Source organism: Papaver somniferum, chromosome 1, assembly GCF_003573695.1.
Source record: "Papaver somniferum cultivar HN1 chromosome 1, ASM357369v1, whole genome shotgun sequence".
Classification (NCBI taxonomy): Eukaryota; Viridiplantae; Streptophyta; class Magnoliopsida; order Ranunculales; family Papaveraceae; genus Papaver; species Papaver somniferum.
Window position 1 is genome coordinate 76,971,563 of NC_039358.1, and position 25,183 is coordinate 76,996,745.

At 37.8% G+C, this 25,183-nt stretch overlaps 1 long non-coding RNA gene across 1 annotated transcript; it reads right to left on the reverse strand.

Annotated features, from left to right (window-relative positions):
- Positions 1 to 1,375: 1,375 nt before the first annotated feature.
- Positions 1,376 to 6,783, reverse strand: LOC113291258. The gene is made up of 2 exons (XR_003331622.1): positions 6,209 to 6,783; positions 1,376 to 5,686 (listed from the first exon to the last, which is right to left on the reverse strand). It is a non-coding gene; the product is annotated as an uncharacterized LOC113291258 (long non-coding RNA).
- Positions 6,784 to 25,183: the final 18,400 nt, after the last annotated feature.

The window sequence follows — 25,183 nt, forward strand, 5'->3', positions numbered from 1 at the left end:
CGCACACCAGAAGTGTGGCCACGCCCACGTTTGGTCGGCCCCCTTTTAATTGACCAATCAGGTTGCTCCAAACTTGCCACAGTATTAAAAAAGGGCAAATTGCGCCAGATGGTCATAACGCCAATTGGCTCTCCAAAAACCGCACCAACATGCCAAACGTGCCATGTTTTTCCAACATGCCAATGGAATGCCAAACATTCCATGCCAAGCCGAAGCACTAAACGTGCACGCCAAGGTGCCACTTTGCCGCAGCAGCATGCCGAACATGCTAAAGGTGCCACTTTGCCGCAGCAGCATGACAAACGTGCCAACATGCCATAAATAGCGCGCCTACGTGCTAACCCACCTTCTGTTAGTGGCCAACGCCACATACTTAAATTAGGGTTTTCTAGTCAGAAGCGCGACTTTTCTTTAGGCTACGTTAACCAAAACCCTAATTTCCAGTCGTGGCACAAAATATGCCACTTCGGGCCCACAACGTGCTACGAGCCATGCGGGGCCCAAGAATCCCTAGAAAAGGCGCCATATCATAGCCACTCGTGGAAATCCTTGGTCTTGTGGTCGTTTCCACATGATGGCCTGGCTATGGTTTCTGTGGCGTAACTCTGGCACCGTTTGCACAAAACATCGTTGTGCCACAGTCACATGCCACATGTCGCATGCACTAATTAGGGTTTCGGCATGCCAAACCCTAATTTAGGCAAAGTTGCTACACCAACCAAAGTCAAGTGATTCTCCTAAGGCCTTAAGTTTAATATAGAAACAGGGCCAATGTTGTCGGAGCCATATTTGGGTCTAACACCAATATGCTAAAATAGTTGACACGGCTATACCACTGGCATGCCACTATGTCGCGGCTACACCAGGCGTCATTATACCACTGGCATGCCGCTATGCCAGGCGCCACTATGCCACTGGCATACCTTAAATACGCAATCATACCATGCCAAATAGCGTCGCTTTGCTATGCCAATGGAAGTGGCCATAATCAACGGTTACCCTTTCTCATAAGCCACAATCTCAGCCGTCCGAATTTGCTACAAAATTGACAGGCCTATGGCAAGTATCAGGCGACCAGCCAAGACAAGGCTAAATAGCATCACATGTTATTTTCTTGCGGTAAGTCTCTTGACTTTGACTTGCCACACGTAGCAAACTGCTACACGTTTTCCACGAAAACACTCGAGACATCAAACATGTCACGAACTGGGGGATGCTTATCAGGGTATTGATCTGGCGGTTTACAGCTGATGGATCGGTAGACCGACTTTGTTTTACTGCAAGTGCACGGTGTCAAAAATAGCACAGAATAGCAAGCAAGGTTCGTTCCCTCAAGGAGTGGGAAAACTACTACTAATTAATATCAAGACCGAACTAACCAAAATTCAATATGTCAGAGATGTTGTATTAAGAAAATAAGATGTCAAGTAAAATAAAGCAAATTTATAATAATATGTAAACAAGTACTCATCATCATTTAACTTCGAACCCCCAAAACTCATACCTAATTCGCTATCAAGACCACTAGCAAATCGAGAACCCCATACATCAACATCAAATTGATTGAGAAGAGATGCCTTGAGCATCACCAGTTCACAATCGAACTCATTCTGCAGGCGCTAAGTCAAGTCAATTGAATCACCGCTCATGCCTTTGCACTCCGAAAATCCCCAAATGTCTTTAGCTACAGTTCATGTATTTTTTCCTCAAATCCCCTTCTTTGAAATTGATTAGCTCCACCAAAATTAGGTCAACAACCCATTTCCATTTCAGAACCTCACAGATCTGTCTTGCTGCTGCTTTGCTTCTCGGGTGAGAAATGAATGTTTCATTTTTTGACAAAGACGAGAAGATGATGATAAGAAAATGTGGTGCATAAGCAGCCACGCCTTCTGTTCTTCTTAGACCCACTCGTGCGGCTCACATGCTTGGTATAGTGACATTTCTTCCTTCTACTGAACTACAGCCGTGGCAGTCAAATGATGCAGCTAAGCAAGTGGTTCGAGCCATGAGCAGCATGGGCATACAAGGCAGATCACCATAGGCCTTATCTCTTTTGGAGCCCTGGGCTTTGTTTTCGGAAACGCCATTCAGATCCTTGTTTATCCAATTATTCTCCGGGTGAACAGATTTCAATTGTAATTCCTGTAATTGACTTAAAACAATATTATTAGATAAATATCGAGACCTAGCTAGTATAAATGCGGGTATAAAAGTGTCGCACTTGCGTGCTTATCAGATTCCCCCACACTTATATTTTGCTAGTCCAGAGCAAAACAAAACAAAAATCCGCTCTACAGCTGGATAATATAGGAGATAGGGGTATCTGCTCAACAGCTGGATAAAATAGGAGATGGGGAGATGTCTGCTAAACAGCAAGACAAACCACTAAACAGTGGTTGAGAAGTGTCTGCTAAACAGCAAGACGAAACCACTAAACAGTGGCTTAAAGAAGTCTGCTAAACAGCGAGACTGATAATCAGAATGACCAGCTCAACAGCTGGTCATGTTGTACAAAAGAAAATTTTTTAAGACCCGCTCAACAGCTGGTCATGTTGCGCAAAAAGTGAATTTTTAAGACCCGCTCAACAGCTGGTCTTGTCTTCACAAAACTGATCCCTTTTTTCTTTATAAATATACTTTTTTTTTGAAGAAAATTCATAACGAAATTAAATTCCTACCAAAAATCTATATATACTTAAGCACTCCCCCATACTTGAACTTTACATTGTCCTCAATGTAATTGAGTCATCCAACGTAGTCTCAAACAAAGTGAAGATTGATGCATAACAGCAACCTGCCAGCATATATGTAAAGCCTGAAAAGTTGGGGATCAACCCAACACACGAAGTCCACTAAAAAGAGGATCATACAACAATAAGGATTAAATCCCACAGTAATAAACAAATTGATATCAACCCTGCAATTAAAAGGACTATAATTCCAACCTGCCCATCTGGTCATGTGAAACAACTCAGATATAAGCATAACATGCAAATGATGTTTAGACATGTCAACACTTGTCTTATACCCTAAATTTGCCCCTAAGCATGTTGAAATAACTCCACTGGACACATTACTTTCACTAGAGATCAGTAGCGGCAATGTACTAAAATTTTCAGCAAGCATGAGATAATCGGAGTTGGCATCAAGATCTAGACAAACAAACTTCTGTTCCATTTTGTCATTGTGAATTACCTGACCAGTATCCATATACTCAATCCTCATACAAGCATTCTGAGAACTACTAGATGGATCAATGAAATTTCAGATTTACCTTTCTCGGTTTCATTCGTTTCCTTTGGTGTTGAAGGAGTTACCTGTTTAATGGCAGGCGGGTTCCTAACTTACTCGTTCTCCTCAGGATCACTAACATGGTTATCAACGATCCGTCCACTTCTTAGAGTAGAGTAGTCCTGGACATGATGAGTCGGCTTAGCACCAGATGTGCTTACCTCAAAGGACCCTTGGAGTTGGGCTGGATTTGACGCGAAATCTGATCCTTCTCCCGCTCATTCAGTTGGCTAGCAAGCTGGTCTAGTTGATGCTCTAAGTTCGCCATAGATCTTTGAGTATTCTGCACAAACAAGCTCATGCTTTCTTCCAAACTAGGAATACTTTGGTTAGAAAAACGCTAGAAATAGAAGATGGATGTGTAATAAAATCAACAGGCTTAATTTTAGCCTTTCTTTCTAACGACTCAAGTCTTCGTGTCAAACCAGCGAACTTGGCCTCGAAGTCATTGTCAACTCTGTGAACCCCATTGCTACTAGTTACTGATCTTATGGTTTCTGTAGCCTCCCACTCTTGGGCTTTTTCAGCTACTTCATGCAAAAATTTATAACCTTCTTCAGCACTTTTATCGGAAAAATTACCACCACAAAGTGATTCTACCATAGTCAATGTTTTGTAATCTAATCCCTCATAAAGGATCAACGTGAGCCTAGGAGTGTCAAACCCATGGTGTGGACATTGTAACAAGAGATCATGGAACCTCTCTAAATAATCATAAAGAGATTCTCCTTCTTGTTGCGAAAAACTATACAGTTTTTGACGAATGGCAGTAGTTTTATGCCTAGGAAAGAATTTATACAAGAATATATTAGTCATGTCATTCCAGGTACTAATTGATGAAGGAGCTAACGCATTTAGCCAAGATTTAGCCTTATCCTTTAACGAAAAATGGAACAACCTAAGCTTAAGATACTCATCAGCTAAGTCCTTGAATTATATTGTTCCACAGAATTCTTCAAATATCTAATGTGGTAGTAAGGATTTTCATTCTCCTCGCCATAAAATTTAGGAAGTGCTTGAATGGTTCTTGCTCTAATCTCATAGGTTGTTGTGGTGGTAAGCAAAACAATACAAGAAAGTTGAGAGACTCTAGTTGGATACATATAGTCTCTCAAATTTTTAATCGGAGGGTTCGTACCCTCACCATTCGTTCCCGTCATGTATAAAGAGTTAACTCTAACAAGACGATTTAAACAATTCTCTACCCAACCACTAGGTAGATCTTGTGAAATCTAACAAAATGCAGAATTCAGTTCAAACTCACCTTGCAAAAGCTCAGCGAAATACTTACTTTTCTGCCTATTTTCGAGAGATTCCAGTTGCGCTCTTCAAGCTAAAGTACCTAAAGATAATCAAACAAGCTACGTAAAAAAAAAATGAAAAATAAAAACAAACTATGTACAAAATAATATAAAAATAAGCAATATACAAAAAGAATCAATTAGAGAGTATTATGCAACCACTCCCCGGCAGCGGCGCCAAAAACTTGATGGATCGGTAGACCGACTTTGTTTTACCGCAAGTGCACGGTGTCAAAAACAGCACACAATAGCAAGCACGGTTCGTTCCCTCAAGGAGTGCGAAAACTACTACTAATTAATATCAAGACCGAACTAACCAAAATTCAATATTTCAGAGATGTTGTATTAAGAAAATAAGATGTCAAGTAAAATAAAGCAAATTTATAATGATATGTAATCAAGGATGTAGAAATATTAGGGTTATGGAATCCGTTGTAGGCTAAAATTTCACTTATGTCTCTCACAAAGGTCTCATTTAACTCATGAACAATAGCAAACCTAGCTATCGAAACACGGAAGATATTTCAATTAAGAACAGTAGATAAGGATTATCAAGAGGATACGTTTGTTCTCAACCTAGAAGGTAGAAATCCTAAGCACTAATCATAAATCATTTATCACCAATGTTCTATATGGATGTTGTTCAAGAATCCAACTATGAAATATACATGGCATAAAACATGAAAAACTCATTAAAAAAACAACCCAATCTTGAGAAACACAAACATGACGTTAATCTTTTATTTTTAAAACCATTGTTTGAGAACACAAGTAAATTCAACCTACAAGTTCATCTTTCACCCTAATGAGGAGTTTAGCTAGACATGGTTTTCTTAAAAGCCATCAAAAATAATATAGATAATAACAAGTAAAGCATATGAATTGCAGAAAGCAAAATAGCAAAACCTAGTTTCTTCCCTGATAACGGCGTCCCTTTTCTTCTCCTCATTCCTCCTTAAATAGCACTCTAGTTCTTCTCTTGTATTAGTGACAGCGACCACCAAAGCCCAGTCCAATCACAGCCTCCACTTTCTTAATTCAGGCCCTTTCAAAGTCAGGCAATAGCATCCAACTCCGGCCACAGTCTGCACCTCCTTGTTCACATCCATGACCATGGCAGCAGCACCTTCCTTTCTTGTTCACCGCCAAGACCTATACCACCAACAACCAGCTCAGTCCATGCCCATGTCAACAGTTCCGTCAATCAAGCCTATATCTGGTACTAACCCATCACTTCCACCACTGAATGCACATCTCAACATAAATGTCAGCCATACACAGCACCTTAATCTTGCCTTCTTAATCAAACTCCAACCACACAAACTGAACCCCATCTGTAATAGTTGTACCAGTGCAAATATTAGTAGCACCATCTCAGCAACCACCCCATTGACACTGCATTTATTCAGACCGAGAACTTTCGATTAACTCCAACTTGAGACTGCATACAGACCCTCAAATTCGTTGATGTTGTTGACCCCTTTCTGCAGTGAATTTTAGTCTTGAAAATTCATCTTCATTTACATTTCAGAATACCCAAAAAATCACCATTAGCCAATACCAAATTAGGTCAAAATCCATCTCCATTCTTTGATTGAAGCTTACACGTTTACCTCCTTGTACGAATTGAAACAAAACTGCAAGTAATCAACCACCGAGAAACCCCCAGCTTCCATTCCATTAACATCAAACCTATTCAGCCAACTTCATCGCCTGCTGAAACGTTGTTGCTGTTAATCTCTTCTTGTTCGGACCAAAATTCACAGTAAGGACCCTTCAATACTTTAAACCACAGATCCACTAAACAAGTACTCATCATCATTTAACTTCGAACCCCCAAAACTCAGACCTAATTCGCTATCAAGACCACTAGCAAATCGAGAACCCCATACATCAACATCAAATTGATTGAGAAGAGATTCTTTGAGCATCACCAGTTCACAATCAAACTCATTCTGCAGGCGCTAAGTCAAGTCAATTGAATCACCGCTCATGCCTTTGTACTCCGAAAATCCCCAAATTTCTGTATCTACAATTCCCGTATTCTTGCCTCAAATCCCCTTCTTTGAAATTGATTAGCTCCACCAAAATTAGGTCAACAACCCATTTCCATTTCAGAACCTCAAAGATCTGTCTTGCTGCTGCTTTGCTTCTCGGGTGAGAAATGAATGTTTCATTTTTTGACAAAGACGAGAAGATTATGATAAGAAAATGTGGTGCATAAGCAGCCACGCCTTCTTTTCTTCTTAGACCCACTCGTGCGGCTCACATGCTTGGTATAGTGACATTTCTTCCTTCTACTGAACTACAGCCGTGGCAGTCAAATGATGCAGCCAAGAAAGTGGTTCGAGCCATGAGCATCATGGGCATACAAGGCAGATCACCATAGGCCTTATCTCTTTTGGAGCCCTGGGCTTTGTTTTCGGAAACGCCATTCGGATCCTTGTTTATCCAATTATTCTCCGGGTGAACAGATTTCAATTGTAATTCATGTAATTGACTTAAAACAATATTATTAGATAAATATCGAGACCTAGCTAATATAAATACGGGTATAAAAGTGTCGCACTTGCGTGCTTATCAACAGCGTGCGGCGTGCAACACGCCCGTTATAAGAAAGTGTCAGAAAGCAGGGCAGTTAGTGGCGGTAAGAAGTAGTTAGTGTATAACTAACCATTTTCCGCCATGATGGGAACGTGGTCTCTGGCATTTACACATGATCCCACTTCTCCATTTACTCAATCACTCCCACTTTCTACGAGATCAGGATACGTTCAATATGACTTGTATAAATAGGTTTTACCTATTTCGACCAAAAACAACAGTTTTAACAACAACACAGTATCCAGAAAACACCAAAGAAATGATAGCTTTCATTCCACAAGACAGTTCCACATTCTGATACAAGTAATAAAATAGCCACACCTTCATAATTAACCATTCTGGTCTCAGCACCTTCTTCACTTCCCTCCCTAAGACCAAGCCGTCTTCTTCACTTTGTGACCGAAGCAAGCCTGGAACGGCTATTTCTTGGTTTAGGCCAGGATTGTACAGATTGATCTCTCGAATCTAAAGTACTCCCGTGCAGTGCATTTGTTTAAGGTTTAGGCTCGTTTCTCATCCACACACCCAAATTGACCAAAACCAGCAGAAACAGTTTTTACCCACAAACAACACGTATCCATACTCTTGGCTTCCGGTTTATGGATTTATACACTAATGAGAGAACACACTATATTTGCTTATATCCAAAGATGGTTACATCATCAAATCTTTATTTCAATCATTGAAACATTCTTCTATAATGACAATAGTCGTTTTCACACACTATTAGCATCAAAGCAATTTTCAAGATATTGAAATAATCATTATCGAAACATTCGAAGCTTACATCAAATGATTGTATCACACAAACCATGTAAGATGTTACTCGGAAATTTTCTCATGATATAAGATGAACTTGGTCGAAGCGAAAGCTTACCAACACATATTTCGAGAAATATGTAAGCGAGATATACTCAGCTCGAAATCTCAAATGTGTATAGAGAAAATTATATCATAACACGACTTATGTCTCAATATAGGAGATAGTATAAATAGACTTTCCAAGTGATAGATAAGTTCAAGTCTCCACATACCTTTTGTCGAAGAAGTTCCACAAGCTCCCCTTAGTAGTTCTTCGTCTTCAAGATATGAACGTCGAGAGATCTAATCTCAACTACACTATCTATGTCCTAGTCCGAGACATCTATAAATAGGCTAGAAACAAAGATTTGTAGTTTTGATCACTAACATTGACAAACATGCTTGAGATAGCAACGCATGCGAATTAGACCGAGCAATGCTCTAACAATTATAATAAAAAACAATTATAATTGCGAAAATAGAAAAGAAAAAGACACAACAAGATTTTGTTAACGAGGAAACCGCAAATGCAGAAAAACCCCGGGACCTTGTCCAGAATTGAATACTCTCAGGATTAAGCCGCTATAAAAAATAAAACCAACTTCGTATAGTTGAGAGCAAGAAAGTAAACCTATAGTTCACCTAGTTCCGTCTGTATTCCCACGCCTCCAACTTGTAATAAGTCACGTACTTGGAACAATTCCTTTGGTTCGTATTTCAAACAGTAAAGGAACAACAATTCTGTTTGGTAACAAATCTTTTCAACCAAGTGATATGAGTTCGACAAAAGGCTCTTCCGTTTATCCCAATAAACTCATTTTTCAGGTCCTTAGATCTATCTAATAACAACTACCAAATTAATTGTCAATATTTTGCAATCAATACTTTGAATCACAAAGAATTGTATTGATGCCGATCTACTCAACTAATCAATCCAATCTACCACAAGGATAAACCGATTATAGTTGGATCCTCTTTAACCGAAACAAGTATTGTGCACACCAAAGATTATGAACCCAAATCATAAATCTTCAAAGTCTTCTTTGTCTTCAAATCTTCTTAGATCTTCAATAAGCACCTGCACACAATCAACTTGAATCTCTTGTGATCAATCACACATAAAACGGAGTATGTTAACAATGGATCATCACAAAACGTCTTTAGATCTATAAACAGTCTAAAGATCCCCGTCGAAACTTCGATCTAGTTTGAGTGAATCTTATATCAAAAGAGAAGATTCTCAAGCATAAACAAACTAGATGCAATCAAAGTTCAACAACCGTTAGTCAATCAAATCAATCGTAAACTAATAATAAACCATAATTATATAGTTTCCCACCAACGGTACTAATAGAGCTTCTCAATCCCAAAGAAGTATTTAAACCTAGCGGTCGTAAGAGATTTCGCCTAATTAGGTTACTTTCCTCTCCGAATAGGAGGCTACACCAGTAACAACACAACTAGGTAGTTTTGCTGGCTCTAAGGATTAGTTTGCTCGAAATGCAAACTTTGTTATTTATAGACCCAGGAAGTTTGGACACCAAGGAATTTCCAAAACCGAAAATATTCTCAAGATATGCAATATATTCCAAATTCGGTTTCCATGATTCCTGGAAATGCTTTGTCCAAATATTGACCGAAAATCTCCAACTAGTAAATGCACATTACTAATTTTCATTTTCCAAAAATAAAATTAAAAACCTTAATTAAAAGATTCTCAATTTATTTTTCGATCCGGGATTCTCCTTTAGATATTAAGGAATGTTAGAGCATAGCTCGGTCAACCTCGCATGCGTTGCTATCTCAAGCATGTTTGTCAATGTTAGTGATCAAAACTATAAGTCTTGATTTCTAGCCTACATAGCTAAGTCTCGGACTAGGATAGAAAAGTGTAATTGAGCTCAAGGACTTTATGGAAATTCATCATACAACGACGAAGATCTATACAAGGAACCGTGGAACTTCATCAACAAAAAGGTATGTGGAGACTTGAACTTATCTATCACTCAAAAGTCTATCTCTTCTATCTCCTACTTCTTATGATACAAGAGTCGTATGCTATATAGACTAGATCATAAACATTTGACATTTCGAGCTGAGCATTCATTGCTTATCTTTTATCTCGAAATCTTGTGTTGGTAAAGCGTTTCGCTTTGATCAAGTTTATCTTCACCTAGTGACGAAAGTCATGAAAAGTTTCAATCACTTTGAGAATTGCTCTGACGTGAATCGGTCTGTGAATAATGGCTATATAACGTCCTCTGAGAATGTCTCAATGATTGAAATGAGAGTTTAGTTTACATAACCATGTATTCCTTGAACCGAAGTTTTCTAACTTTGTTGATCAAGAGAAATCGGGAGGATTGTGGAATTGGCTTACCAAGTCCTCGAACCTAGTTCTCAGACTCAGTCTGCGAACTGTCGGAAGTTCTCGATCGAGAATTTCTGTTGGGATTTTCCAAATACTCGATTGTGTACTCAGTCCGCGAACTGGCGGAAATTCTCTTTCCGAGAATTTATGTTGAGTTTGGAAAACTCAACCGATTAACTTAAGTCCGCGAACTTGTTTGTGAACTTAAGTGGTTATTATCTAAAGATGTGCTCCGAACATGAAACGTTAAATTACTAAGGAATGCTTTATGCGTGGCTATAATGTTCATGAGCCGATTCAATAGAATCAAATCATCTTTGCTTCAATTGTGTCTTGTGTAGTTACATAAGATCTCATAGCAATTGAAAAACTCTGTAACTAGTTCATTTGAGTCAATTGAACTAGTTATGGTGAAGAAGAACAAGGTTAATATGAAATGCTCATATGGTTAACCTTTTGGGTTACTATGTTGAACCAACATACACGTACACGTTTGGGCATGGTTTTCACGAACCCAGTAAACGTCTACCCAAGTGTGTGTGACAAGCTAAGTTTTCGATCTAACGGTTGAGAAATATTAGCTTGAATCTAAATCAGGTTTTCATCTAACGGTGAGTAAGGATTGCTTTGTAACTAAGGCAAAACCCTGATTTGAAGGCTATATAAAGAAGACATCTAGCATTGTGAAAAACTAATCCCCACACGTATGTGTGCTACTAGTGCGCCCGCTAGAGTCGATCTCCATTAACTTTTGATTTTCTTCTTTAAAATCAGATTAACGACTTAAAGACTTCATTGGGATTGTGAAGCCAGACCGATACTACTTTATCGTAGTTGTGCGATCTGATCTTGCATCTTCTATCGTACGAGTACAATCGATTGATTGGCTTGAGATCGTGAGAGTTCTCCGATAGGCAAGATAAAGAAGTCACAAACATCTTCGTCTCACTGTTTGTGATTCCTAGACAATCCGCTTGTGTAGTCAGGAAGGATTGTAGAGAGGTGATTGATTAATCTAGGTTGTTCTTCGGAAATATAAGACCGGATTATCAATTGGTTCATGTTACCTTGATTTTATATCTAAAGACGGAACAAAACCTAGGGTTTATCTGTGGGAGACAGATTTATCCTTTTATAGACTTTTTTGTGTGAGACGGATCTGTTTATTATCAAGTCTGTGATTTTGGGTTACAACAATTCTTGGTTGTGGGTGAGATCAGCTAAGGTAATCAAGTGTGCAGTATCCTACTGGGATCAGAGGCGTAGGAGTACAACTGTACCTTGTATCAGTGGTAGATTGATAGGGTTCAAGTATAGTCCAGTCCGAAGTTAGTTTGCAGTAGGCTAGTATCTGTAGCGGCTTAATACACAGTGTATTCAATCTGGACTAGGTCACGGGGTTTTTCTGCATTTGCGGTTTCCTCGTTAACAAAATTTCTGGTGTCTGTGTTATTTCTTTTCCGCATTATATTTTATATAATTGAAATAATACAGGTTGTGCGTTCGTGATCATCAACTTCTCTAATCCAACCTTTGGTTGTTAATTGTAGTTGATTGATCCTTGGACATTGGTCTTTGGTACCGTCCAAGTTATCTCTCTTTGATAAAGACTCGCAGATTTCTATTTGCTTGAGTAAAGATCAAATCGAGAGATTGAGATAATAACTCCTTGAGATACTTTCTATATAGATTGAGTCTGAATGTCTAATTGATTCTCTAGCAAAGTGTTTCGGAGTTAGTCCATACAGATTGCTAATTGAAATATTGGGTGGTGTTGTTAGACCCCCGCTTTTGCAATTGGTATCAGAGCAGGCAAACACGTTTAAGACCTCATCAGTCTGTGTTTGTAGCGATATGACTCTATGGATTATAAAGTCTCAATTAACGCTTCACCAGGTTTGAAAAACAACTGCAAGAAAAGGTCTGACAAACTGATATCTCTTCAAAAAGGGTTGGATGAACAAATCCAGATCAACTATGGTCTTGTTGCTGAAATTGCGATTCTTAAGGATTTGATATCCGGAAATACTTCCCTTGAAAGGTTGAAAAATCTAAGTTTTTCCTTTCTCATGAAAAGTCATAACTCAGATAGTAATCAACGGCAGGATGTTGAGAAAACTGATATGACAAGGAACCAGTCAGACAATCTTCAAAGCATAGGCTCATGTTGTGGTCCATCCGATCATATACAAAAAGTTTGTATGTCCTTTCAAAAGAGTCTTAATGTTGCAAGTAATCTTGTAAGAAAGCTAAACAACTGTATGACTCTCTAAAGTTCATACAACTCTACCAGGAAACTCTAAATCGAGAAGTACTAGTAGTATGGGTGCCTTTGCTTTAATATCTACATCTCCTTTTCAATGGTTTCTTGATAGTGGATGTAGTCGGCATATGACAGGAGATCTACTTGGTTTGTATCATCGGTTGACTACGAAGGAGGTCCTGTAACGTTCGGAGATGGAAGTTGTTGCTACATTAGCAAAAAGGGAACGATCAAGCTACCTGGTGTTCCAGAAATCCATGATGTGGTATACGCTAAAGGTATGACTGCTAATCTTTTTTTTATTGGTCAAATTTGCGACAAGGGCCATCGAGTTTTCTTCAATGCGAATGGATGTGACATTGTTGACAAATCCGGGAAGGTAATCTTTCAAGGAACTCGTGGTAAAAACAACTCTTATCTTCTTGATACTCAGTATAGCAACCGCTGCAATTTGACTAAGGTGGAATCTACACATCTTTGGCATGAGCGTTTTGGTCATATCAATTATCGCCTTATAACTAAGATCATTAACAAAGAACTTGTTAGAGGCATTCCCAAAATCAATGCAAAGATTGAAGGTGTATGTGGTGCCTGTCAAAATGGTAAGCAAACGAAAGTTCACCACAAATCATCACGACATATTCTCACTAAAGCTCCACTTGATTTAATTCATATGGATCTCTTCGGACCAATTCAACAACCCATTGTTGTCGGTAAAAAGTATGTTTTAGTTATGATAGATGATTACACCAGATTCACTTGGGTTGCATTCCTATCTAATAAGAATGAAACTATAAGTGAATTCAAGATTATTGTTAAAAGGATCCAGAATGAACAAGGTCGCAAACTAAAGAAAATTAGGAGCGATCGTGGCACTGAATTCAAAGACACCAAGGTATTCGAATTTTGTGCCGAACTGGGGATCATTCAACAATACTCACCACCAATTACTCCTCAAGCTAATGGAGTTGCTGAAAGAAAGAATAGGAACATTCAGTAAATGGCCAGGGTAATGCTCCACAACAAAAACTTACCTTTAAGATTTTGGGGAGAAGTTGTCTTTACAGCATGCTACTTGATCAACCGTGTGTATTTACGGTCTAAAACCCTTAAAACTCCTTATGAGTTATGGTATGGAAGAAAATCCAATCTACACTATCTCAGGGTTTTTGTAAGTAAGTGTTATATTCTGAAAGATCGAGAACAGAAAGGAAAATTCGACACCAAAAGTGACAAAGGAATCTTTCTTGGCTACGCTTCTGATAGTCGTGGTTTTCGATTTTTTAATCTCAGAACACAAGTCATGATGGAATTTGCAAATGTTATCATCGATGACATTAGTAACTTTCGTCAAGATAATCCTCATGTTTAATTTCCTCCAACAGAGACAATTGAGAAAGTCAAAGAAATTCCAGAATCAGTTGAAGATATCCCAACTGTTACTGATCCTGATATTTCTAGTGACGAGGAGAAGAGCACTGATCAAGCCATTCCTGATGAACAAGTACGTGTTCCTCCAAGACATCTTTGGGTTCAAAGGAATCATCACCCCAACAGCATTATTGGGGGAAGGGATTCTACAGCCAAAACAAGAGGTCAACTTCAAAATATATGCAATTTTGGTTGTTATCTTTCGCAGGTGGAACCAAGGAATATTGATGAAGCTCTGAAAGATCCCTTTTGGGTGAATGCAATGCATGAAGAGTTAAATCAATTTGAAAGACAAGATGTCTGGGAACGTATACCCTGTCCTCCAAATGTCAATATTGTTGGTATCAAATGGATATTCAAGAACAAGTCTGATGAGTATGGCACAATTGTCATAAATAAAGCTAGACTTGTCGCTCAAGGATATTCACAGATTGAAGGAATCTATTTTGACGAAACCTTTGCTCCTGTGGCACGTCTTGATTCCATTATAATTTTATTGGCCCATGCATGCTTTCTCAAGATTAAGTTGTTTCAGATGGACATAAAATTAGCGTTCCTGAATAGAATTTTAAAAGAAAAAGTCTATGTTGCTCAACCTAAAGGGTTCGAAAACCCTGATTTCCCTGATCATGTGATGAAGCTCAAAAAGGCGTTATATGGATTGAAACAAGCACCAAGAGCCTGGTTTTATAAACTCACTACCTCTCTTATTAGAAAAGGATTTCCAAGAGGAGGAGCTGATAAAACATTGTTTACCAAATGGAGTGAGAAAGATGTTGTCATTGCTCAAATCTATGTAGATGATATCATTTATGGATCAACCTCTGAAAAATTTGCAAAAGACTTTCAAGTCTCCCTTGCTAAAGAATTCGAAATGAGAAATATTGGTGAGTTAAAAAATTTCTTAGGATTACAAATTCAACAACATAAGGAGGGTATTTACTTATCCCAAGAGAAGTACGCACATAATCTTGTGTCAAGATTTGGTCTGGATAAGTCATCTCCTAAACTGACTCCTATGCCTACTACTGGTAAATTGCACAGGGATGAGAAAGGAGCAAAAGTGGATCAAAAATTATATCGATCCATCATAGGTAGCCTTTTGTATCTAACTGCTACTAGACCTGATATTGCTTTCAGTGTTGGTTGTTGTGCCAGTTTTCAGGCGGATCCAAAAGAATCTCATCTTGCAGTTGCAAAGAGAATCATACGATATATAAATCACACTGCTGGGTATGGTCTCTCGTATACTTTTGATACTAATGCTGATCTTTCTGCTTATTCTGATGTTGATTGGGAAGGTTGTGTAGAAGACAGAAAAAGTACATCAGGGGGCTTCTACTATGTAGGTCTAAATCTTGTAGCATGGCATAGCAAGAAGAAAAATTATCAATCCATGTCTACATGTGAAGCAGAATATATTGTTGTCGGATCATGTTGTACTCAACTCCTATGGATGAAACAGATGCTTGCTGATTATGGAATTGATACTGGGATAATGAAAATCTTTTGTGATAACTCCAGTGCGATTTGAATTAATGAGAATCATGTTGAGCACTCAAGAACAAAGCGCATCGACATAAGGTACCATTTTATTCGTGATCTTTGTAAAAATGGTATCATCAGTATGGAATTTGTGCCTTCCGAACAACAATTGGTTGATATTCTCACCAAACCCTAAGACACTGCAACCTTTCAATACTTGCAGCAGTTTATTGGTGTTGTTTTGGTTCATTAAAACGTTTCATTGACTCTTGCCCCTATGCTTATCCTTATCTTTTGGGCAATTGAGTCTGAAACCCCAGTGGATACTTTCCAGTTCAGTTTTTGTAGGATTGTTATTGTTATCTTTTTAGTATCTCTTTAGTGTTTCAAAAATCCTTCTTTTCTTTCGAAATTAAGGTCGCTCTTGTTGTTCTCTCGGGAATGACATCAAATGAGGGAGAGTTCTTTTGAACTTGTGTTTAATGGTAATATCTTGCGGGTAGTGCGGCTGTGGAATTTTATAGGGGTTATCTTGTATCTTAAAACTCCTTGATGAATGTTGTTAGCTTCGGCTATTAGATTGCATCTAAATTAAGTTGGTATGTATTTTTATTTTGGTCATGAAATGTCTCTTGTGGAAATTTCATTATGATCCCATTCTTGTACCTTTGCCAATTTTATTGACAAAAAGGGGGAGAAATATTGTAGTTCACACTACAAATACATATGGTTTTCGGATCATTGTGTAAGGGGGAGTGGCTTCCATGATCAAGATAGAGTTTTGACTAAGGAGGAGTGATACCTATCACCGTAGTATTATTGTTAAAGTCGTGATACAATTGGACTTTTATGTTATATAATAATACTATGACACTATATAATATTGATCGAGAATCTCGATTGCTCTCATTGTTATACCTACGGATCTTCAACAACGATGGTGTTAAACTTACAACCTTTGAGATCATTGAAGTACTTGGAAGGACGAAGATTTCAAAGAAAGTTGAAGATTAGACTATGGAATATGAGCCACTAAAGTTTATCTTTTTTGTATTCCATATGTATTAATAGTTTTGTCACTAAAATTGACAAAGGGGGAGATTGTTAGAGCATAGCTCGGTCAACCTCGCATGCGTTGCTATCTCAAGCATGTTTGTCAATGTTAGAGATCAAAACTATAAGTCTCGATTTCTATCCTACATAGCTAAGTCTCAGACTAGGATAGAAAAGTGTAGTTGAGCTCAAGGACTTCATGGGATTCATCATACAACGACGAAGATCTATACAAGGAACCGTGGAACTTCATCAACAAAAATTTATGTGGAGACTTGAACTTATCTATCACTCAAAAGTATATCTCTTCTATCTCCTACTTCTTATGAGACAAAAGTCGTATGCTATATACACTAGATCATACAAATTTGAAATTTCGAGATGAGCATTCATTGCTTATCTTTTATCTCGAAATCGTGTGTTGGTAAAGCGTTTCGCTTTGATCAAGTTTATCTTCACCTAGTGACGAAAGTCATGAAAAGTTTCAATCACTTTGAGAATTGCTCTGACGTGAATCGGTCTGTGAATAACGGCTATATAGCGTCCTCTGAGAATGTCTCAATGATTGAAATGAGAGTTTAGATTATATAACCATGTATTCCTTGAACCGAAGTTTTCGAACTTTGTTGATCAAGAGAAATCGGGAGGATTGTGGAATTGGCTTGCCAAGTCCGCGAACCTAGTTTGCAGACTCAGTTCGCGAACTGTCGGAAGTTCTCGACTGAGAATTTCTGTTGGGGTTTTCCAAATACTCATTTGTGTGCTTAGTCCACGAACTCAGTCCGCGAACCCAGTCCGCGAACTGGCGGAAGTTCTCTTTCCGAGAATTTCTGCTGAGTTTGGAAAACTCAACCGATTAACTTAAGTCCGCGAACTTGTTTGTGAAATTAAGAGGTTATGATCTAAAGATGCGCTCTGAACATAAAACATTAAATTACTAAGGAACGCTTTATGAAAACCGTTGCTATAATGTTCATTAGCCGATTCAATCGAATCGAATCATCTTTGCTTCAATTGTGTCTTGTGTAGTTACATAAGATCTCATAGCAATTGAAAAACTCTGTAACTAGTTCATTTGAGTCAATTGAACTAGTTATGGTGAAGAAGAACAAGGTTAATATGAAATGCTCATATGGTTAACCTTTTGGGTTACTATGTTGAACCAACATACACGCACACGTTTGGAAATGGTTTTCACGAACCCAGTAAACGTATACCCAAGTGTGTGTGAGAATCTAAGTTTTCGATCTAACGGTTGAGATATATTAGCTTGAATCTAAATCAGGTTTTCATCTAACGGTGAATAAGGATTGCTTTGTAACTAAGGAAAAACCCTGATTTGAAGGCTATATAAAGGAGACATCTAGCATTACTGCACTTCTTTACTTTGTAAGTCCTCTTTCATACTTACACTCTTGGAATCGATTTTCCACACTTCCAAACAAGGTTAGAATTGGTTCATCTGGCTTCCAAGAACTATGTGATTGATTATCCTATCAAATCACCAAACATGGGTTTCACGGTTCTACTAAAACAAGTTTCGGTTCTACCTCCATGTGGGTACTGGAATTAGTCACACTAGCTTTCTAAAATTCGGTTGACTAGGTACTAGGATCGGTTCCCACATATATATGGTATCTAACTTGTATTTGTTGCACATGTCCATAGGATCGGTTCCCAATGTCTAAAAACGTGTTGCACATGTTCATAGGATCGGTTCCCAATATATAGAAACTTGTTGCACCTCATACAAGGATCGATTCCCCTTTGTGATCGATTGCACCTCTTACTAGTATCGGTTCCCCTTTGCCTAGAGTTGGTCATACCAATAACAATAAATCGATCATACCATCTCAGGTGATTACTTAAGATCGGTTTCAAAAATAAAAGTCATACCAATACAAAAGTCAGGCCTTGTGAATAGTTTTACCAAGAACATAAACAAGTCATGAGCGGTTATACTAATCACACATATTGGTAATTCAATAGATTTGCAATGAATAAAAATACCAATAAGCCAGCGATTTCCCTTTCGATTCACAAAACAAGTTCATGAATTTACTTCCTTTAAACGAATGTAAAACATTTTTTCTTAGGATGAAATCTTTAGCTCATACCCATACATAATCATAATAGCATTCAAACGATTATGTCAATGTCTTATATACGAAGTTCAAAAGATAAGCGTTATACTTCGTATCGTATTCCTTAATACTACGTCTAGATAGAGTATAAACAATCATGCTTCGCAGTTTTGTTTTCAATATGCACGACTGGAAAGATACGTCAGGGAATGAAACAGTTCAAGCCAAATATTACCAACCTCAAGTGGAATGATGATGTTGTCGTTGTAGCTCCGTACTTCTTCACATTATTCAAGTCTTCACGTAATACTTGTAATGTCTCATATCCTAATACTTTCAAGCTAACCTACACGAAGTTGACTCTAGTATATAATCAAGTGACTCTTTAAATGAGTTTTGATTCACTAAAATATGACAACCAAACTCGACATACCAACGCTTGGTGGATTCAACCGAGCTATGCTCTAACACAAGTACTCCATGATTCTAAACGTGTTCAATTCGGCATCATAGTTGTTGAAGATCTGTAGCGATAACAATGAGAAAACAAATGCTCTCGATCATCGTTATACAGTGTCATAGTATTATTACACAGCATCAAAGTTCAATTGTATCACAACTTTGAAAACAATACTATGGTGATATGTATCACTTCCTCTTAGTCAATACTTCATATCGACATGAAAACCATTCCCCCTTGCGTAATGATCTGTAAACCATATGTATTTGTAGTATGAAACTACACATTAATTCTCCCCCTTTTTGTCAATATAAATTGGCAAAGGTACGAAAACTAGTGGGATCCTCATGAAATTTTCATAGAGATACTTCATGACCAAAAGAGAATAACATACAAACTTATTTAGATGCAATCATAAAGCCGAAGCTAAATGCATTCATCAAGGAGTTTATAAAAGATACAAGATAACCCCTATAATATTCCATAGCCGCACTCCCCATAAAGATTTGGCAATAAAGCACAAGTTCAAAAAGAACTCTCCCCCATAAAATATCATTCCCGAAAGAACGACAAAGGAGACCTTGCTTTTACAAGAAAAGAAGGATTTCTTTGGACATAACCAAATCACATAAAAACATGGATTTGAATCCAAAAATCTCAATTGAATGAACCACGAAAGAATGATCAACTCAATTGGTCATGCTCAACATAAGAGAACTTGTGGAGCAACACAGTATATGCACAAAAAATGTGGATCGGAGATCGACCGATACTGCGGAATACACAAGGATTCATTCTATTTTTCATCACTATTTGCACAATGACATACAATAGACTTAATCCTTGTAAACAAAAGTTTTATCCTTTATTTCATCAAAAGGATGATATAAAAGGCTTTAACTTTTGTTTGTCAAAAGTTCATTCTATCTTTTATCAATACTTTCATACTACATGATAGAGATAACTTTTGAACAAGTATGGGACAGTCACAGGTTCACAAACGTAAACAACATATCCCATAACAATCTACAATATATAAAATCATAAAGATTAAAATTGCAAAAGTCATCTTCCAAATAACTTAGAATTTAAATAAATAAATCTAAAACATTGAAGATGAAAACGTTGGAAATAGTTATGTGTACTCACAATAATGGCTATTCCAAACCCTAGCAATCCTTTTAAAAATACAAGAAATAAATTCTCATAAGAAGTTTCCTAGATAATGAGACCTTTAAAGAATTCTTTATCGTCCCCGAACTCCTTGTCGTCAACAGCCATAGGTACATAGGGTTCGTGAGGAAAGGAGTCAATTCCAACAAACGTTCTTGGATGATGATGTCGAACCAGGGCCTTCTGAATTTCGAGAGTTCTCATAACAAAAGCCTTTATTTTCTGATCTCCTTCCTTGTTTCCTTCAACTCTTCAAGAACACCAGAAAACTTTTGAGAGTTTGAAGGAACAATTCTTGGCTTCCTCACATTCCTTCTTTTTCTTTTCAAAGTTGGAGGTAACGGATATTTCTCTTTTTCCTTCATGATTGATGGCTTAACAATCATATTAACATCTTTTCCATCAGAAGACATGATGCTTGGAGTATCCATACGTGTATGGGTTTGTGAGAGGAAATCACAATTTAATCTCAATAAGCAGTCTTAAGATAAAAAGAGTTTCAAAGAAGGAAAAAGGAATGTAGGGTTACGGAGCCTTTAACCACACAGGTTCACGCACGCACAATTTACCACCCTAAAGAGAGTAGAATTGTCGAGAATAACCCTATTTTATTGATTAAATAGGGAAGTCCCTTCCAATATCAATTAGATATGAAAGAATTCCAAATTTCCAAACACAGCAGAGCTAAGAAAATAACAAAAAACATTTCTTTTCCTAAAGCCTGAGGTGTGCACAATCTTGTCTCTTTTGATCAGGCACATGAGACAAGATGCACCAAAGCAACACAATCAAGTTGTGTTGTGGTGAACAACAATCTGCCCACCATAACCTTTTTGAAAGGAATTCATAGAACCATGTCTATCAAATTGTTCAGACCGTACTCTTTTTCCTAGTGGTCTTGACTTATCTTTGGAAACTAACTTCTTTGAAGAGGATAAATCTTACATACCTCAGCGGTGTTTTGAACAAGTTTGAGCTTATTTGCTAGTCGATTTGCTCTTCGTTGAAGTTTATTGACATATATCATCTTGTGTTTGTACTTGAAACACTTTGAAAGTTCATGACCTTTGAGTGAACAATAAGAGCATGTCAACGGATAAGATGATTCAGACGCCCGAGATGTGCAAGCTGCTAGACACAGAGTGGACCCTGAAAAATCAGACAAAGAGTTTCCAACAGAAAGGTCAGTTTTTTCTTCCAGGTTGGTTGAGTCTTCTTCTGAAAGAATATCAAAATTGATGTATGTATTGCTACAATTATCAAAATCAATATCTTCACAAAGAAGTGCAACACTTGATTTTTCGTCTTCATTGGAATCATAGTGATCAGACATTTCATCAAGAGTTGCAGCAAGACCTTTGTTCCCAGTGTATTTTCTACGGTTCGGACACTCATTTGCGAAATGACCAAAACCTTTACACTTAAAGCACTGTGGCATATCCTCGTCACCAGCCTCGTCAGCATCCCTGTTTTTAGGAGGAATGTGATTGTGAGGATTAAATGATGATCTGGGTTTGTCTCTGGAGAACCGTTTACTTCTCTTCAATAGAAGATCTCTAAACTGTCTTGTGATCAAAGAGACTGACTTGTCAAGATCTTCATCTGATGAATCAGTCTCAGAAAGATCATCCTCAGAGACGCAAACACTTTTACTGTTGTCAAGTAATTTAGTGTTCTTTTATGCTTTAAAGGAAACATCCTTTCTGGTTTTGGATGTATGCTCATGATCAAAGATATTTAGCTTTCCAACCAACGTATTTCTGGAGAGAGCATCAAGGATATTTCCCTCAATGATGGCATGCTTCTCAGAATCGTATCCAGATGGAAGCGATCTGAGAATTTTCATCACAATTTCCTTTTCAGAAATAGTCTTACCCAATGCAAAGGATGCATTAACAATCTCAGACACTTTGTGATATCCCAAGCATCTTTATATCGAGTGCACGTAGTCACATGGTGTTGAAGATATGGGGTAATGGCATGTATGATGGCATTCAAACCGTCAGAGTTTTGCTTTGCAGCAAGTATCTCAGCAGCGTCATATGCTCCAATATCCTTTGGAACAGTTGCATTTCATACTGCCACAACGGGAGCATCATAGCCATTAACTACATAAACCCATGATTGAAAATCACGCGCTTGAAGAAAGGCACGCATAACAATTTTCCACCACAAATAATTTGAGCCATCGAAGACTGGTGGTATGTTTATAGAGATAGCACTTATGTCCATATCAGATCGCTAAAACACAGATTTATGAGGTCTTTAATGTGTTTGCCTGCTCTGATACTAATTGAAAATGCGGGGGTCTAACAACTACACCCAACAATCCATTTGGCAATTTGAGAGGATTTACTCCAATATACTTTCTAGAGAATCAACTAGATAGTCGGACTCAATCTAAAGTAAACTATATCAAAGAGTTTAATATCTCTAACTCTTAGTTCAATCTGCAATCAACAAATAGAAATCTGCGAGCCTAATTGAATATAAGAGGAGTAACTTGAACGGTACCAAAGACCAATGCTCAAGTGTCAATTAATTTCAATCAACAACCCAAGGTTGGATATTCTAATTGATTGATCTTAACGCACAACCTGTGGTATTTCAATTATATAACAAAATATAATGCGGAAAAGAAATAACACAGACACCAGAATTTTGTTAACGAGGAAAACCGCAAATGCAGAAAAACCTCGGGAGCTAGTCCAGTTTGAACACCACACTGTATTAAGCCGCTACAGAATATAGCCTACTACCAATTAACTTCAGACTGAACTATAGTTGAAACCTAATCAATCTCACATTGATTCAAGGTACAGTTGCGTTCCTTACGTCTTTGATCCCGGCAGGATACTACGCACTTGATTCCCTTAGTTGATCTCACCCACAACCAAGAGTTGCTACGACCCAAAGTCGAAGACATGATAAACAAATCTGTCTCACACAGAAAAGTCTATAGATTGAATAAATATGTCTCCCACTGAAATACCGAAGAGTTTTTGTTCCGTATTTTTATAAATCAAGGTGAACATGAACCAATTGATAACCCAGACTTATATTCCTGAAGAACAACCTAGTATTATCAATCACCTCACAATAATATTAATCGACTAGCGAAATAAGATATTGTGGAATCACAAACAATGTGACGAAGATGTTTGTGATTACTTTTATCTTGATTATCGGATATATTAATCTCGATTCAATTATTTCAACTGTACTCGATACGATAGAATCGTGCAAGATCAGAACACGCAACTACAAAAAAAATAGTTGGGTCTGGCTTCACAATTCCAATGAAGTCTTTAAAGTCGTTAACCTATAGGGTCTCGAAGAAACCTAAGGTTAAAGGAGAATTGACTCTAGTTATGCAACTAGTAACACACAGGAGGTATGGGGATTAGGTTTCCCAGTTGCTAGAGTTCTCCTTTATATAGTTTTCAAATCAGGGTTTGCAATCCAAGTTACCTTGGTAACAAAGCATTCAATATTCACCGTTAGATGAAAAACCTGATTCAACCAAGCTAATATCTTTCAACCGTTAGATCGAACTTAGCTTGTTACACACAAATGAAATGTACCCTCATTTAGGGTTATGTAATCGTACCCAAACGTGTACACCATGTTGTCTCACAAATAGTTAACCGAAGTTAGCCATATGATTACTCTCATATCAACCTTACTCATCTTAACCATAACTAGTTCAAATGACTCAAATGAAACTAGTTAAAGAGCCGTTCAATTGCTATATTCTCATAGAAGTATACAAGAACACAATTGAAGCAAAATCGATTTGATTCACTCGAATTAATACATGAACATTATAGCCACCGTTTGCAAATATTGCCTTCCTTATTTTATAAATGTTTAAGTTCATGTACACAATCGATTTTAGAAAGTAACCAACTCAAGTATGCAAACGGGTATGCATACTTAAGTAGCCGGACCGAGTTTGGTTACGCCAGTACGCGTACGGGTGCGCATACCAATTTACACTTCCAAACTCCAGCAGAAATTCACGGACGTGAGACTTCCGCCAGTATGCGTACGGGTACCCATACTTTCCTAGACATCTAACAACCGCCAGTACGCGTACGAGTACGCATACTTCAGGTTCCCGGTTTTGGGCTTATACACAAATGTGATAACACACTATGTTTATATCCAAACATGGCTACATGATTCTAAGATCTTTATTTCAATCATTGAAACTTTCTTAGAGGATGACAATAGCCGTTTTCACACACTATTAGCATCAAAGCAATTTTCAAGATATTGAAATAATCATAACGAAACATTCCAAGACTACACCAAATGATTGTATCACACAAACCATATAAGATGTTACTCGGCAATTTTCTCATGATATAAGATGAACTTGGTCGAAGCGAAAGCTTACCAACACATATTTCGAGAAATATGTAAGCGAGATAAACTCAACTCGAAATCTCAAATGTGTATATAGAAAACTATATCGTAATACGGTTTATGCCTCAATATAGGAGATAGAGTAGAAATAGACTTTCCAAGTGATAGATGAGTTTCAGTCTCCCATACCTTTTGTAGATGAAGTTCCACAAGATCCCCTTAGTAGTTCTTCATCTTCAAATGATGAACGCCGTGAAGTCTAAGCTCAACTACACAATCTATGTCCTAGTCCGAGACATCTATAAATAGGCTAGAAATCAAGACTTATAGTTTTGATCACTAACATTGACAAACATGCTTGAGATAGCAACGCATGCGAGTTCGACCGAGAAGTACTCTAACAGAATGATCAATACGAAACATTCAGAATCTACATCAAATGACTGTCTCACACAAATCATGTAAGATGTTACCAGGCGACTTTCACATGAT